The 17,538-nt window shown below is 43.8% G+C and overlaps 1 protein-coding gene across 5 annotated transcripts in view; it reads right to left on the reverse strand.

Moving 5' to 3' along the window:
• Stk32b (serine/threonine kinase 32B) overlaps positions 1 to 17,538 on the reverse strand; it is a 397,429-nt gene that overhangs the window by 30,217 nt on the left and 349,674 nt on the right. The window lies entirely within an intron of this gene.

The raw sequence follows: 17,538 nt of genomic DNA on the forward strand, positions 1-17,538 counted from the left end.
AAATGACAAGGCAGAGAGAACATCACCAGTCACACCCTGTCCCACAGGTATAAGGAGAAGGGGCTCGTGGCTTTCCCTCCAGTACTCTCAGATACTGGCCTCGGGCAGCCGTAACAGGCTGGGGAACAAGCGGCTGAAACCACAGGAATCTCCCTTTTGACCTCTGGGAGGAACGCAGACAGGCCGGGGGACCGAGCTTAGCGCCTGTGAAGCACCTGTTGGAAGTGGCTGTGCCTGGGCATGAGTGCAGTTGGCAGCAAGATCTGCGTGTGGCTCAAACCTAAGGTGAAGAGGAAGGCTCGAACCCCAATTCTCGAGCCTTCCACCATGGGCCAGCATTGTGAGTTCTGTGCCCAGGACTGTCTCAGGGCTGAGCAAGGGGCAGTGACTATACACAAAGACTGCTGGAGGCTAAGGATGAAGACAGGGGTGAGTAGAGTGACTGACCGTTCTAGGGGTGATTGGCTTCCTTCCTGGTTAGGAACATGTTTTGGAACTAGATAGAGGTGAGCTGCAGAAATCATGTAGTGGTGCTAAATGGCCAGGACTATGGACTTTTCAGTGTTTACTGATGACCTTCACTAATACACACAATGTACCTTGATCATAATCCCCTCCCATCACCCTCTTTTGTCTTTCATCCTCTATTTCCCCTCCACTGAACCCCTTCTTCTTTCCATAGTAAAAACAAACAATGAAAAAGAAGATCACAACAGGAAGCCTAAATGTAGTTACTCTTGCTTCTTCAGGGACAGGATTTGACCTGATGTCTCTGTTAGAAAAAGTCAGAAACAAGTAAGAATCTCTATGACAAAGAAATCAGACTCTACCAGAAGTGAGTCATAGAGGGACACTGCACATCTCAGCGGTCCGGACTCTGTAAATGTGAGGTGTCACCCTAGCAGTGGGCCAGGGAGGGGCTTATACCAGAATGTTGGGGCCATGGCAGGAATGGGGAGGAAGAAGGATTAGCGAGTATGAAGGAAGCACACTTCTTTGAACTCCTTTCTTCATAAACAGCCAGCCAGGTACCCCTGGGGTTATTGAAAAAGCAGGGGACAGCCTCCTGCCAGACTTCTTGGTGTTCAGCAGAAGTATGATGAATTCCTTAGAACCTCAATAGAGAGATTTGCTACACTACATCAGTCTTCACCCAGATCCTCTCTGGGGGTTGAGTGGGGGCTTACTCTCATGGCTTCTGTCCCATGAAGGGAGGGTCACTGATCCCACTGGCCTTCAGAATAATTCTGTGAAGTGTTGATTCTTTCATCAAAGTGATTTGTGTACCCAGTGCCATTTTCTGGTTGCCAGACGTGTGTTCTGGGGAGCTAAATGTGGCAATCCGGCACTCAAGGTGGGAGTGCCGCTTCACTGGACACTGATGTCTCACTTAGCACTGAATTTGACTCTTGAATCTGCCCAGCGGCCTGTGTGTGTGTTTTTTGTTTGATGTGTACTTTTGTAGCATTCTTTTATGAACAACTTTCCTTTACTTTTTATGATAGCCTGTAGGAACATGTTATCATTTTGTAACAGGGTGCTAGGGGTCCAGGGAAGTCCTTGAACCTCCAAACCCTAGGTTTGTTTCTGATTTTAATTAAAGAAGTAAATAAAAAAGAAGAGTGAGAAGAATAATTATAAATTATCATATTTATTGAGGGAAATAGAGAGCCAAGGAAAGGCACCCATGTGGCTAGAGATCCCACATGGAGGACCTGGGGAAAAAAGCGTGCAAAGAAAAAGAGAAAAGAAAGTTTAAAGAGCTCCTGCCATGTGGGGAGCTGGAGGGGATAAAGCAGCCCATGTGGAGAGCAAGGGACAGGGGTCCCTCCTGGCTGGGCCTGGACCTGGACCTGGGCCTGGGCCGAGTCAGCCCAGGCCCAGCCAGGGGCAAAACTTACCCATGGCTGGAAGTCCCCAAGTAGTCAGAGGGCCTGCTCTCCCCTTGCAAAGGTATTTATTACCTTATGATGGTGGGCTGTCTCTGGCTCAGATAAATCAGAGGGCCAGCTGGTTGGTTAGGGCTAGGGGATATCTTAGGAAGAGGTTAGTTAGCTCTGGCACCAAGTTCTAGAGGCTGAACTTGACCAACCATAATGTTTAAATCCTGTGAAAAAAAAAAAAGTCCCTCCCAGGAGAGATCCTGATTGTTTGTGGACAAACAGGCATAGGGAACTAGGCAAGAGATAAGAAGTCAGCTTATCTTTGATTTCTAGCAAGTGCAAACTTTCCTGTCCTTTTTGCCTTGAGGGGTCCAGTCACCCTAACTGTACCCCCCTCTCAATTCGACACCTTTCACAGATGTGGTTCAGAGAGGGACATCGGTGTCTGAGGGTAGTCACAGAGCCAAGAAGATCAAAACTTTTAGTTCTGTTGCAAATCAGATTCAGCCCAACATTGATTCAGTATGAAACACATTCTGCCACACCGGAGAATGACCAAATCAAAGTTTGAGGAAATGTTCTCTCAGGTTATCTGACTCGGAAAAACCGCCTGCTTTGTTGGACAAAGGGAGACTGAGACGATAATGTCAACTCCCTGAGCTCCCTCCCAAACCTGGATATAGAAACTAAGGTTTCAAAGACTTGCTTCTACTCTTTACCCAGACTCCAGCCTGGGACCCTAGAATCAATGCCTTTTATTATGGTAATTTTTGTAAATTTTTTTTGTTTATTTTTAATTTATTTATTTGAGAGTGACACAGAGAGAGAAAGAGGCAGAGAGAAAGAGAGACAGAAAGAGAATGGGCGTGCTAGGGCTTCCAGCCACTGCAAACGAACTCCAGACACGTGCGCCCCCTTGTGCGTCTGGCTAATGTGGGTCCTGGGGAACCGAGCCTCGAACCGGGGTCCTTAGGCTTCACAGGCAAGTGCTTAACCGCTAAGCCATCTCTCCAGCCCTTATTTTGGTAATTTTTAAGTCCTTCCTCACCTGGATAGGAGAAAACAGCCCACTGAGGAAGACTGAGGCAGCATGCATGATACCAGCTTTTCTCATTTCCATGTGAAACAAACAGCTTCAGGATAACCCATGCAGCCTGGGCCTTACAGGGCACTGTGCAGAGTACTAACCTTACCCCCAAGACCTTAAAAACCCTCTTTTCTTCAGAGCCCCCTCTTACCCTCTCTCTTTGTTCTGAGTCCCCACCAACATCCAGACTGGCTTTAAATGAATGCCTTGGGCCCAAAAGGAAATCGGCTCATGGTTTTCTAAATTCTGAACCTCACAGATGGGTTGTGCAGGACTCAGGTCCCTTAGCTTCTTTTTGCCCACTTGGTAAAATGTGATGGTAAATTGGCCAAACTGGATTGCTGTGAGGATTCCATAAGGAAATATGCACTGATGGTCTGCAGGCTGCCAGGTCCACTGTGAGTGCCTGGTAAACAGTAGGCTTTTCAAACAGGGGTAAAATTGTCACGCAAACCCACTCAGTCATCCCATTGAAACTTGGGGGTCATCCTAAACTTCCCCTCCTCAGCCTCATGAATCAGCTATTGCATCTTATCATCGTTTTTGTCTGTCCCTTCTTATCCATCCTAGATCAGCTGGACTCCAAATCAGTGTATTTGTTACTTTTCTTGCTGCAGCGAAATACCGGACCAGAGCAACTTCAGGAGGAAGGGTTTACTTCACTTTACAGCTTGAGGGAATATGGCCCAGCACGGCGGGGCAGACGTGGTAGCAGGAAGCCAGGTCAGGAAGCGAGAGTGACATATGCCCATGCTCAGCTCCCCGTCTCCAGTTTACTGTCACTCCGACCTCAGTAAAATCTAGAATGTGCTCAGAAGTTTGTTTCCATGGTGATTTTAAGTCTTGTCAAGTTGACATCTGAGACTAATTGTAGTCAGTGAGATTACTCGTGTGTCTAAGAACAAATCTTTGCTGGTGTCAAATTCTGTGCTTGGTTGTTCTGGATCCAGATAGATCACTTCCATCAAGCAGGAAGCTCAACTGGAACTCACTAGAACTTGCGTTCATGCACCACAACCCATCTACTTGTCCCTCTCCCTTCTGGCCCAAGGACGTGGGAGAGAAAGGGCTATATGTGTTCGTCTGTGCACACTCCAAGCCTGGGCACGGCTGGCTTGTCCACATGTTTCAAGGGCACAGGAAGGGCTGAGAATGCCACAGCTATCCTCAAATCCTTGACATGCTACAGGCCACAGCCTACTTGGGACTCAGTGTAGAAACTGCAGGTGGCTGATGCTATTGGGCTGTTAGGAATGAGCAAGTGACAAATGTCCACACTGGCAGTGAAACAGGCGTCTTTTCTCCCTGCACACTTGCAGCTGGCCATAGAACATGATCAACATTTATGTCACAATCCCTGTGCCACCAAAATTACTGCTTTAGTGGCTCAGAATTATAGCTTTCAGACTCAAGGGAATCACATAGGCTTAGAGCTAAAAAGTGGGGCCTGAGCCGTAGGCCGGAAGGTCTTCTTGCAGGAGTGAATGAATGAAAACCAACAAGTGGAAGTGGGGCCTGAGCCATAGGCCAGAAGGTCTCCTTGTAGGTGTTGATGAACAAAAACCAGCAAGGTGACTGTCAGCTGCAATGTGAAGGGCTTTATGTAAATTGCTACTTAAAAGTTTCACTTTTATTAATGGAGGACTTTGCTGTGTGAACATTCTGCGTCTTGATCATATTCGCATCAGGTTTATGCTCTTACATTCCCTCCCCACCCCATCCTCCTCCGAACGGTTAACAGTGCTCACTATCCAGCGAGACAGGCTCTAGGATGAGCTACATGTGTGACAAGGAAATGTAAACACAGAGGTTGTGTGGGCTGGATGACAGCTCCCCTATCACATTTGCAAACAAGGCTTCTCAGATCTCAGGATAAAATTATCCTAGGTTTATGTTGGCATCTAAATCCAAAGGCAGATGTCTTTATAAGAGACAAGAGGGTGGATTTGAGACAGAGAAAATGGATGCGTGAGGCTGGACACAGAAGATGAGACAAGGCAGCCACGTGCCAGGGGTATCTAGAGTTGCCTGAAGTTGGCAGAGGCAGAAGAATTCTCCCAGGGAGTTTGGCTTTGCCACACCTTGCAATCAGACTGCTAGGTTCCAGATCTGGGAGAGAGGATTTTCTGTGGCTTCAAACCAATTAATTTGTGGGAAACAAGATTTTGTTGTTGTTTTGAAATAGGATCTCCTATAGTCCAGGCTGACCTTAAACTCAGTATGTAGCTAAAGATGACTTCTGACCCTGCTGTGTGCTGGGACTACAGGGGGATACCACTGCACCCTGTTCCGTGCAGTGTTAGGGATCAAGTCCAGGGTTTGGACATGTTAGTTACACCCTTTGTAACTGAGCTATATCCTAGCTGAATTTTTTTTTCTGTAGCACAAAAAACTTACAGTTGGGAGGAGCTTTCCAGGGTCACCCAGCTAGCTGGGCAGAGGTATGCTGACACCAAGCACCTTCCCTTATACTAGGGACTCCTTGAGGCACTAGGCTACCCGGGGACTGGGATCCTGGTGTACCATCCATCCTGCCAGCTACACAGTCGGTGCTTCATAAGCACATCACTGATTCTTTCCCCCACTGCCACAGGGCTGGTCCAGCTGAGCAACATCTGCCTGAGAAGTGGAAACAGCTCCTGGCATTTGGGAATGCCGGTATGGCAAGTATGACATGCCCCTTGTAAGCCATCTCTGTAGGACCTAGCCAGCAGCTCATGGAAGGACAGGGACCTGCTTTGGCCACCCCCTTTATCTCTTGGATGAGTTTAGAACTCCTGATCCCAGCCCCAGTTTCAGGGAGCTCCATTTAAGTCACAGTAACTGCTAAATTTCCAATCATTTCTAGATAGTTCCATGTCCTCACTGGCTCCCCTACTTATCTTTGCTCGCATATTGCCTTTATTCAGATGTCTTTATTTTATTTTATTTTTTATTATTATTTTATTTTTATTTATTCTTTTTGGCCTTCTGTTTCCTGAACAGCTTTGCCTCTAGCCTCATCCCTAGTCTCCTGCTTCCATCTGCCCTTCTCACTGCTGAGGAAGCCCGGAGCTTCTCCAGACATCTTCCTACCATGATGCTGGTGCACATCCTGTGTTCTGACGCATCACCAGCTCCAGGGAAGGCGCTGGTTGCTTGAGGAGAAAGGACCCCTTGGGAATCACATGGGTCAGCCAAGCTCTTTCCTACCTGCTTTCTGACAGGCCTTTGGGTACCAGTGTTCCCTGGAGCTGTCAAAGGGCCCAGATCATTAATGGACATATCAGACAATGTTTTTGACTTAATCTGAGAATCTCTTCTGGTTTCATCTCTTGGTGAAGCATTTCAAGGCACTGGGGCCCAGAACCACCCATCTTACATTCAGTGGTTGGCTCTCAGGCCCAGCAGTACCTGTCTGCACTCCTCCAGGTTGTGCAGAAGCCAGTGGAGACCCAAATCTGCCGGCAGGGGTGAACCGATATCTGCTGTTTGTTTTCTGTATGTTCATACTTATGTTAAGTCTTCACTAATAGGTCAGGCCTGGTAAAATATTTACAACAGTAATGAGTCACAAGACAGAACAATTATAATGATTTATTGTCTTAAGAGTTAGGCGAACATATTCTCTCTGAAAAATCTTATTGTACTTGTACTTCTCTTTTATCTGTGATGGAATAAGATACACGGTGCTATGTGAAAAGATTATGAGAGCTGGATGACACAGGCACTGTGATGTAGGATACAGGCTGTGATAGTCTGCCTAATAACCTAGATGGCTAAGTGACTAACAGGAGGGTAATGTACACAGCCAGGATATACTGGGAAAAATACCTGAGTCAGTGCTCTCGAGATGCTGGTGTGAGATTTCACCACACCTCTCAGAAGAGTGCACAATTTTAAACCCAAGACCACATACATACACATCCATACTGAATATATGTTTATATGGGTAAATGTGTCAAATATGCTAGTTCACCAAGATTATCTAAGAAGAGCTAGTAACAGTACATTTGAGTAGATTGGAGTTTCAGCATAACCTAAAGAAAAAACAGAATTTTCTCCATTAATGTGCACACTGATAAACACTTGTCCAGGTTGCCTATGCTTTGGACATGTGTTACCTTCCCATTAGTCACTACCATGGACAGTATGAGACATATGACAGCATACAAAGATCACTAGGAGTCTTTGGGCTCTTGGTTATACCCTGGCAGTGTTGTATTCTTTCTGATGCTTTCCGTCATAGTGCTGGGTGCATGCGGACCACTCTGGTCTCCTGTGAGCCCATGATTATATGGAGCAAACATATAGCACTGTGGGACCACTAATGCACTCTCAGCATGGGCCAACATGTGACAAGGTCAGCTTCCCCTGTTAATCATCCCAACTGTGGCTGGGCAGCCCTGCTAATGCAGACTTAAGTGGACATGTTTAGATTCCAAAGGCATCAGGCTACCACATAACTGGTCTTCTAGAAAAGCAAGAACATGTAGGGTTTAATGAAAGAAGCTCCTTGCTTCCCCTGAACAGTATGAATATGTACCTGGTAGACTTGCTGCTCTACACTAACCGCATAGAGTTCACTTCCTCATTAGACTAATACAATCACCTCCTACCTTATCAGTCCTAACCTGTGGTTTAACTCCGTGGCTATCTCTGAAGGGTTTAATGTGCAGCATAGTGTGAAGTGCTCTTCAACATCTAGCCTGCCTTCTGACAGGCTCCTAAGTCTGTCTCTATAGGTGATTATGCCCTTCTGGACTCCGAACACAGAAATACTGCATTTCAGTCAGGAGAGGACATTGACTCTATTTTTCCCGCATGCCCTGAGTGCTTTTTTTTTTTTTTTTTTTTTGAGGTAGGGTCTCACTCTGGTCCAGGCTGACCTGGAATTAACTCTGTCATCTCAGGGTGGCCTTGAACTCACGGCAATCCTCCTACCTCTGCCTCCTGAGTGCTGATATTAAAGGCGTGCGCCACCACGCCCGGCCTGAGTGCTTTTTTTGCATGTGAATATGTGTGTTCTCATGTATTTGGGTGTACGTGTGTGTATGTAAATGCACATGTTTAAATGTGGAGGCCAGAAGTTGATATCAAATGTCTTCCTCAGTCACTTGGCACCTTATTCTCTGAGACAGGACCTAGAGCTCACCAGTTCAGCTAGACTAGCTAGCTAGGGAGCCTCGGGGACTCTTTGTGGTGCTGAGGATCTGACTCAGTTCCTCATACTCATCCGGCAAGCACTTTACCCATCTACCCATCTTCCCAGCCCCACATCACGTTGCTCTTTCACTCTACTTCTACCTTCCCTGAAAGACCTTTCCAAGTCAGTTCACCCAATCAGCAGAGAACTCAAGTGTGCAAAGGTGGTCACATTCAGCTTAGCTCCCACACTTACTGGCACCCTAACCTTGGGTAAAATATTTAACCTATTATTTGTGCCTCAGTTTCCTCATATGTTAAGAGGAATAATAATATCTGTGATGTAATATTACTGTAAGAAGAGCACATAGTAAGTCCTTAATAAATGCCACCAAGTATTATTGGTTGTTGGGAGCTATGAACCAAACCTTGGCCATGTTAACAGAGACTGCCATATAGCAAGTTAAGTTTCTACTTCCTCACCTAATATTCAACTATCAGAAACAATGGGATCATACACCTGGCTAAACACTCCCCCATCCTGCCGGTAGCTGATGAAGAAACAAAGGCATTGTGGTTTAACCAATAACTCTGTGATCTTTGCCCTAACCACGTCCCCCTTCCCCTACAACTCCTTGCCCTGACCACGTCCTCTTCCCTCTACAAACCTATATAAACCTACGTGGAAAAAATAAAATCTTGAGGCCTTAACAAACACCTAGCATGGTCTCCTTCTTGTGTCTGTTTGCCTTTTCCCACCCAGGTTAACTTCTCCTTGAGTCCTTGTTCAACTCCCCGTTGGCCGGGGCAACTGGTTTATTATTCACACCTTCAAAACACTTTAAAACAGTACAGATTTTCATACTTACTTTATGATAAAGTTCAAAATCCTTAACATGGGAGCTTCCTAACAGACCCAAACCTTACACTTGGGCACTGTCCTCATTACACTGAGCCAACTTCAAAGGACATACTAGGATAAGCTTTAGTTCTAATCTTCTATGACTTTCCTGATGTTCTATTTTTCTTTTATGATTCCAGGGATTGAATCCGGGGACTTGTACTAGGAAAGTTCTCTACCACTGAGTCACACAAATCCTGACTCTTGCTTGCTAATACTCTATTTTTCATATTAATGAACTCTTGTTCATACTTGAAGACCTAGGATAAATTTCACCCCTCTAAGGAATATGATCAAGTTATTTTTTTATTCCTATGGTCCTCTTTTCTCTGCTCCTGGCCCAGCACATCATTCATGCTCTGGATTCTTTATTTCTAAATTCTCATCTATTTCTCTTCACACTGATCGAGGTACTTCTGGATACATAGAATTCACACCTGTCTTCCTCAATGACCATGTGCTTGCTAAGGTAGCACCATGACTATACCAGCCCCAGATCATCAGGGGTTCTTGGGGAGCAAGATGCTTGCTACATCATAGTGAAGCTGAAGACAGAGAGGCTGGCCTCACAACAGTGGTTGCTTCTGCTGGAAGCCAGTCACTAGGCAGGCATTTCACTGAGTCATTCTCTGATTCAGTGGACCAATAGCAGTCTCTACATCACAGTGAGATAATATGTGACAAGTTTCATTCCAGGACTAGTATAGTCCAAGTTCCCAAACGATGTGAGCAAGTATTTAATATACACCAACCTATCTTTGTAAATGTATGCCTGAGTGGAAGTCCAGCCCATCAAGGCACATGCAGTACACACTCCCCAGATGATGCCAAAGTTGGTCATAATTTTCCATATTGAAGTGAACCTAGGAGCTGTGGAAATCAGAGATATGCAGCATGCCTGGCTGCTCTCTGGATTCCTCAAGGGTAATTTAATTTTGGTTGGCTTCTAGCTAATCAAATGGACTCAGGTGTCACACACATAGTAATTTGAGATAAAATGAAACCACCATACCAGTCTAATAAGTTTTCTCTTTGGGGGAATTCTAGTAGCATTAATAGCAACTGAAAAATGGTTTCATTAAGGTGTAAGACACTGTTCAGTTTTTTGCCATTAAGATGTTCAGGATTCATGGGAAGAAGAAGGGCCAAAGCATAATTGGTCACTGAGTGAAGAGCAAAGCTCTGATACGAGGCAGAAATAAATCACGACTAAGTACAAGACAACACTTTATATTAAATGTCTGAGAGCCTACTAGTAGATTGGGAAAAAGTTTTCATGCAGAGTGGAGTTCCAACTGGAAATGCAGAGGCAGAATCAGTGCACCTTACATAGCATATGAAGGTAAACATAAGCTTCTAAGCAGCCTGTCATACAGGTAGAACAACACACTCATATATGGGCTGGGTGTCCTTTATCCAACATGCTTATAGCCAGAAGTATTTTGGATTTCAGATCACTTCAGCCTTTGAAATATTTGCATATGAATACTGAGGTATTTTCGGGGAGGATCCAAGTCTAAACATGAAAGATTTGTATTTCATGTAGCCTCAAGAACACAGCCTGGAGGTAATTTGACACAACATTTCTGGGGTACCTGTCACAATGGGTCAGGCACAGAACGTTCACATGTGGTGTCATGCCAGCACTTAAAATGTGTTGGATTTTGGAGGATTTGAGATTTTAGACTTCCAGGTTAGAGATGCTTTACCTGTGGACTGCTACATAAAGAATTCTGGGATTTTTGTTTATTCAAGAAAAATAATGCTTAAAAGATCCCATGAAATTCTTGCAAAACTCAAAGCTACAAAATAGTATGCAGATACGGCATCATCTAGCCTGGCCAGGTTATTACGCTCATCTTCCTTGTTTACTGATCAAACCCATTTTCTTGTGGTTCTTCCTATTGGTCAGCTCCTTCTTGCACTGGGGTCTGGGCAAACACTGACTGGCCTGATGAATGCTTTTGAAGTGCTGACTCATGCATAGGATCCAGCTGCAAACAGACTTTTTTAGCAGTTGTATGGGTCCTTTCAATCTCATTTCTCTACCCCACCACTTTCTCTCTTTCTTTCATTCTTATAGAGCTCTCAGACAGCTCTGCTCCAGTTTGGAGTACTGCATTTAATCTAATGATGCGAGATAATCAGACTGAGACAGTAAAGATAGCAGAACAGCAAGGCATAGTGCCAGAGGTGATGGAACCCAACAGGCTCCCCACAGACCTGAAGACTAGTTAGAAGAAACATCAGTGAAACTTGACAGCAAAAAGAAGCAACAGGGCATCAAAGAGCTCCAATGAACATATAATTAATTGATATCCAAGAAGCAGAGTATAGAGCAAAGGTCAGGTCATTTTCAGAGGTAATGATTAAGAGTTTCCCCAACCAGAATTTTAAGGAACCCAGAGTACATCTGCCAAGATAAACATAAGCAATGAAAACAGAACTCAAAGGTGGCTCTGCTGCACAATAGATAGTGCATGGGACTTCTAGTGGCAGAAACAAAGCCGGTGCTTCATACCTGAAACCAAAGATGGACAGAAAATCTTGGAAGCAGCTTGAGAAAACATTATTATCTACAGAATGACAAAGACAGGCAACACAGCAGATTTATTACCAGAAATGTTGCAAGTTAGAAATGGAAGGATATTTGTAAATGCTGAGAGATAAAAGAAGCTATTAGCTTACAATTAAATACCCAGGTAATGTCTTTTAAAAGTGCATTAGAAGTAATTTTTCAGTAAACACATTTTTTAAAAGTTAAAGACATCTGGGCTGGAGAGATGGCTTAGCGGTTAAGTGCTTGCCTGTGAAGCCTAAGGACCCCAGTTCTAGGCTCGGTTCCCCAGGACCCATGTTAGCCAGATGCAAAAGGGGGCGTATACATCTGGAGTTTGTTTGCAGTGGCTGGAGGCCCTGGCGCACCCATTCTCTCTCTCTCTCTCTCTCTCTCTCTCTCTCTCTCTCTCTCTCTCTCTGCCTCTTTCTCTCTCTGTCACTCTCAAATAAATAAAAATGAACAAAAAATTTAAAAAATGTTAAAGACATCATTACTAGTAGACTTTCATACAAGATTAATGGTAGATTTCTTTCAGGAAGAATGAATATAATTCCATTTTGAAAACTAAAGCTACACAAAGAAATAAAAAATACTGGAAATAGGAAAAAAGAGAAAGTTAATTTTTTGAGGCTGGAGAAATGGCTTAACAATTAAGGCACTTGCCTGCAAAGCCTAAGGACCCAGTTTCGATTTCCCAGTACCCACATAAGCCAGATGCACATGGTGGCACATGCATCTGGAGTTTGTTTGCAATGTCTGGAGGCCCTGGTGTACCCATTCTCTCTTTCTATCTGCCCCCCTCTCTCTCAATTAAATAAAGAAAAAATAATTTTTTTCTTCAATTTTATCACTATAAATATAATTGACTATCTCAAGTAAAAACAAAGTTAATGTTATGTATATATCAAACAAAACAAGATGGTGGGAGGATTTGGAAGTATATTCTTAAAATTTTTTTTTGTTTATTTATTTGACAGAGAAAGTGGGGAGGAGAGAGAGAGAGAATGGGTGCACCAGAGTCTCCAGCCACTGAAGATGAACTTCAGACACATGCGTCTCCTTGTGCAACGTGGGTCCTGGGGAATTGAACTTGGGTCCTCTGGCTTTGCAGGCAAATGCCTTAACTGCTAAGCCATCCCTCCAGTCCTGGAAATATATTCTTATGAGATACTTATCCCTATTTCAAGGTAGTTTCTGCTGCTTGATGGAACATAATGTGAAGCTAGGGCTATCTCCACACTTGCTTTGTTTAAAGGTCTAAAGGCCCAGTTAATAATGAAGTTAAAGTGGAATGAACAATAACAATAAACCAGAACCAGGCAACAGGAAAGAGATAAAGTCCAATGCAACAAACAGAAGGTAAGCTGATGGATCTGGATTCAACCATGCCAACAATTACATTATACAAGGCATTTTCCCTGATCATCACAGAATTAAGCTTAACATCAATAATACAAAGATCTAATGAAATTTCCCAAATTATTTGAAAATGTAACTGAATGAAAATGAAAGCACAATATATCAAACTTCTTGGAGAGCAGCCAAAGCTGGACTGAACAATGATAGCAAATGAATGTTTATATCGTGACGCAGGCAGGTCTCAAACCAACTGTCTAAACTTCTGCCTTGAGAAACTACAATGAGGAAGTAAACTAAGTTCAGAGTAGAGAGAAAGGAGGAATAAAATAAGGAAAAAATTGCTTCAATAGAACATAGAAAAATTATAAAGAAAAGCAATATAGACTAAAATTGATTCTTTAAAAAAAATCAATAAATTTGGGTTGGAGAGATGGCTCAGAGGTTAAAGGTGCTTGCTTGAAAAGCCTGACAGCCTGGGTTTGATTTCCCAGTACCAATGTAAAGCCAGATGCACAAAGTGGCACATGTGTTTAGAGCTCATTTGCAGTGGCAGGAGGGTCTGGCACACCCATATTCTCTCTCTCTCTCTCTCTCTCTCTCTCTCTCTCTCTCTGTCAGCTTCTTTCTTTCCCCCACTCTCAAATGAAATTTATGTTATATATATATATATATATATATATATGTATGTATGTATGTATGTATAAAATCAATAAATTTGAGCTTCTTATGGTGGCATATGCCTTCAATCCCAGCACTTGGGAGGCTGAGGTAGGAGGATCACTGTGGATTTGAGGTTAGCCTGAGACTAGTTCCAGGTCAGTATGGGCTATAGCAATACCCTAACTTGAAAAATAAAAAAAAAATAAAAATTGATAAGCCTGTAACCAGAATAGTACAGGAAAAAGTACAAATTACCAATCTGGGACTGAAAGAGGGAATATTATCGTAGAACCTATACTCATTAAAGATGCGAAGTAGATGGGGAGGTAATATGATGGAGAATGGAATGTCAAAGGGGAAAGTGGGGGGGGGGGAGGGAGGGTGTTACCATGGGATTTTTTTTATAATCATGGAAAATGTTAATAAAGATTAGATAAAAAAATAAAAAGAAAGCATTTGTTTACTGTAAAAAAAGATGTGAAGTATTACACATACTGTGTGTCCCCCAAAGCTAGATTAAATGGTAAAATTTGTAGAAAGAAATACAAACTCTTTAATCTTACTTAAGACTTACTCACTTCTAGAAAGTGAATTCATTGCTACACACTTTCCTGCCTAGAAAACCCAGGCCCTAATATCTTCCCTAGACACTTGTATTAAATACATGCTAAAATAATAACCATCCTCCTACATATTTATTCTTCAGAAAACAGGAGAGGAACATTTCTCAACTTAGGTTGCCAGAAATACTCCAGTTTCAAAGCCATACAAAGTTGCTATAAGAAAATCAAAGGACAAAGTATTTTCATTAAGTAGATGTAAATATTGAGAACAAGGTAAGGCTCTATTGCTGAAGACTCCATATACTTGGACTACAAGGTCACTGAGAAAATCCTGCTGGATCTGAGCTGAAAACCAGCTGACAGAAAGCTGGAAGAAGCCACACTGCATGCAGTTCAATGGGAGAGAGAGAAAGCACCAGTGGGAGATTCTCACCAGTGGACACTGCAAGCCTTAAATTTGGCTAGCCAGGCCAAATGAGCCAATGGGTGCAATAGTGGTATGTCTGTTATGGGGGAAACCAATCACTCTCTAATTGGACTGCAGAGCTGCTCCATGGGAGGGAATACATCCATGATACTGAAAACCTACAACAGGGGTAGTCATGAGCCATAGAGGTAAAATGTCTGCTGGTGTCTGGCTAAATGTATATACTATGTTCACCAAACTGCCCAGTAAGCACTTCTCTTAATGTTCATATCAATATACAAATGCTAATCTCACTTTTGATTAGAGAAGCTTCTCTTTTCAGATGGCAGTGATCTTTGGATGACTTAAAAGGCATCATGGTGCTGAGAAGTGACAGAGGAGTGTTCAGCACTGAAACATCTTTAGCACATCTTTCAAGGCTCATGGTCCATTGCAGAAGAGGTGACAGGAAGAATGTAAGAGCCAAAGGAAGGGTAGGACTGCTTACAATATACTTCTTCAGACACAAAATAGCCAGGATATTCATGACCTCTCAGCGTCTGACATGACTTACACAAGACCACAAGAATAGGAGGAAAAGATGATGACATCAAAATAAAAGAGAGACTGATTAAGAGGGGGAAGGAGTATGATGGAGAGCGGAGTTTCAAAGAGGGAAGTGGGGGGAGGGAGGCAATTACCATGGGTTATTGCATACAATTATGGAAGTTGTCACTAAAAAAGAAAAATTAAAATACAAACAGAAAAAAAAAAAAACCACTCAGTAAGTGTAAGTCTTCAAAATTTAAAACTTCTCCTTTTAAAAGATCCTTTTGAGGGAATAGAATCCCAACACCCTAAGAGGAAATATTTGTAAAGCATATATAATTAGGGAACTATATCCCAAATAAACAATTAAGTCTCAAAACTCAATAATAATAACAAATTGTCCAATAAATTCCTGGGGAAATGTTTTGAATCGATACATCTCACCAAAGATATATGGATGGCAGGTTAAAGGACATTCTGAGAGGGGGTACAGTTAGGGTAACTGGACCCCTAAAGGTAAAAAGGGCAGGACAGTTTGCACTTGCTAGATATCAAGGATGATCTGACTTCTTATCTCTTGCCTAGTTTCCTAGACTTGTTTTCCACAGACAACCAGGACCCCTCCTGGGAGGGAGGTCTTTCATAGGATTTAAACACTGTGGTTGGGCAAGTTCAGCTCCCACAAGTTGGGACCAGGGCTAGACTCTTCCTGAGACAGCCCCTAGCCCTAACCAACCAGCTGTCCCTCTGGTTCACCTGAGCCGGTAGACAGCCCACCACCATAAGGTTATAAAGACCTTTACACGGAGAGGGCGGACTCTGACCACTTGGGAACATCCAGCTGTGGGTGGGTTTTCCCCTCATCTGTGCTTGGGCTGGTTTGGCCCATGCCCAGGCCCAGCTGGGAGGGCCTCCTAAACCCTTACTCTCCACATGGGTTCTTTATCCCCTCCAGCTCCCCACATGGCAGAAGCTCCTTGGACTTTCTTTTCTCTCTTCTTTCCACAGTTTTTTTTCAGGCCTTCCATGTGGGATCTCCAGCCACGTGGGTGCCTTTCCTTGGTTCTGTACTTCCCTCAATAAATAATTAATAAAGTTTAATAATCATCCTCCTCAGTCTTCGTTTTTTACTCAATTCTTTGATTAAAATAAAAAATGAACCTAGGGTTTGGGGTTCAAGGGCTTTCCTGGATCCCTAGAACCCCGTTAGAATTCAATAGCATTAGTCATGGGGAAACTGCAAGTTTAAACTGCCAACTATCAAAGTGGAGAATGGTAGCTCATCCTGTCATCCCAGTATTCGGGAGGTTGAGGCAGGACCTAGTGAGTTCAAAGCCAACCTGGGCTACATGTGAGGCGTCTGCTGCAAGCAAACAGGATCACCACGACAGTACACACTGAGAGAGGGGCTAAGGCTAAAGACAGTCCAGGTGGCTGTACTGTGAGCCACAGAAAGTGGCGGGGCCAGTGGTCAGCTGCATGTCAGGGAGGCTCCCATGCCTATCTGCTTTCCTGAGAGTCTGCCACACCCCCAGTCCTTTGTTCATTTGTTCTAGGAGTTCCCTGAGCGCCAGTCAGCATTGTGAGCTTGGGCCAGGACTTGAGGTCCTCTCTCCTCCCTTGTACATTTTTACACACCTTTCTGTTCCATAGGCCTGAGCACTGAGGACCAAGAGGCCGTTCTGCATCCATCAGCTGTGCTTCCCTCAAATCCTGCACCTGCTGTGAGCTCTGTAAACCTTTGCTGAGTGAATGTTTACCTCTTCATTTCATCTCAGATTAATAAACTCGGAAGCCCTGGGTGGCAGCTGGGGCGCTCTGACTTCTAATCTGACATATTTTAGAGTGGTTGTTTTCCTCCAGTGGTGAATCCCAATGCTCTTTTATTTAATGAAAATTCAGTTCTATGCAAATATTTCTACTGGATCGTCCTTTGTGAGTAGACTTTTGGGAACTCACACATCAGCTTGCTCCCTGAATCTGTGCTTGGAGCAAGCTGGGAACTTGTTACTAGGCCTTTGAGCCAAATACCCCAAGAAAGTGAAGTCAACAGATCTGCACTTGGGAACAGTCCTTTATTGACAGCCCCTGACCCTGAACTCCATGGCAGCTGCTGTTCCCTACAAGTGCCAGAAAACACAGCCATTTGGAAGATAAGCCAGACCCATCTCTCCTGTGCACTTGCTCATTAATCCAGGCCTGAGGCCCCTCTAACTGGAATACCAGAAGTTCTGAATCTTATGTGCAGCTGCGCCAATAAACTGATTTATTGTCCGAGGCATGCAGCTTCTTGGTAGAGCTCAGTGACTTCAGATCCAAACAGACCTGGTGGGGTCAAATTCTGACTCTCTTGCTTACTAGCTATGTGACCTTGGGCAGGCTTATTTGCCTCACTGGACCTCATTTTTTCTTATAAAATGAGAGGACCACAGAAATTGCTTGTGGA

The sequence above is a fragment of the Jaculus jaculus genome, chromosome 14 (genome assembly GCF_020740685.1).
Source record: "Jaculus jaculus isolate mJacJac1 chromosome 14, mJacJac1.mat.Y.cur, whole genome shotgun sequence".
Taxonomy (NCBI): Eukaryota; Metazoa; Chordata; class Mammalia; order Rodentia; family Dipodidae; genus Jaculus; species Jaculus jaculus.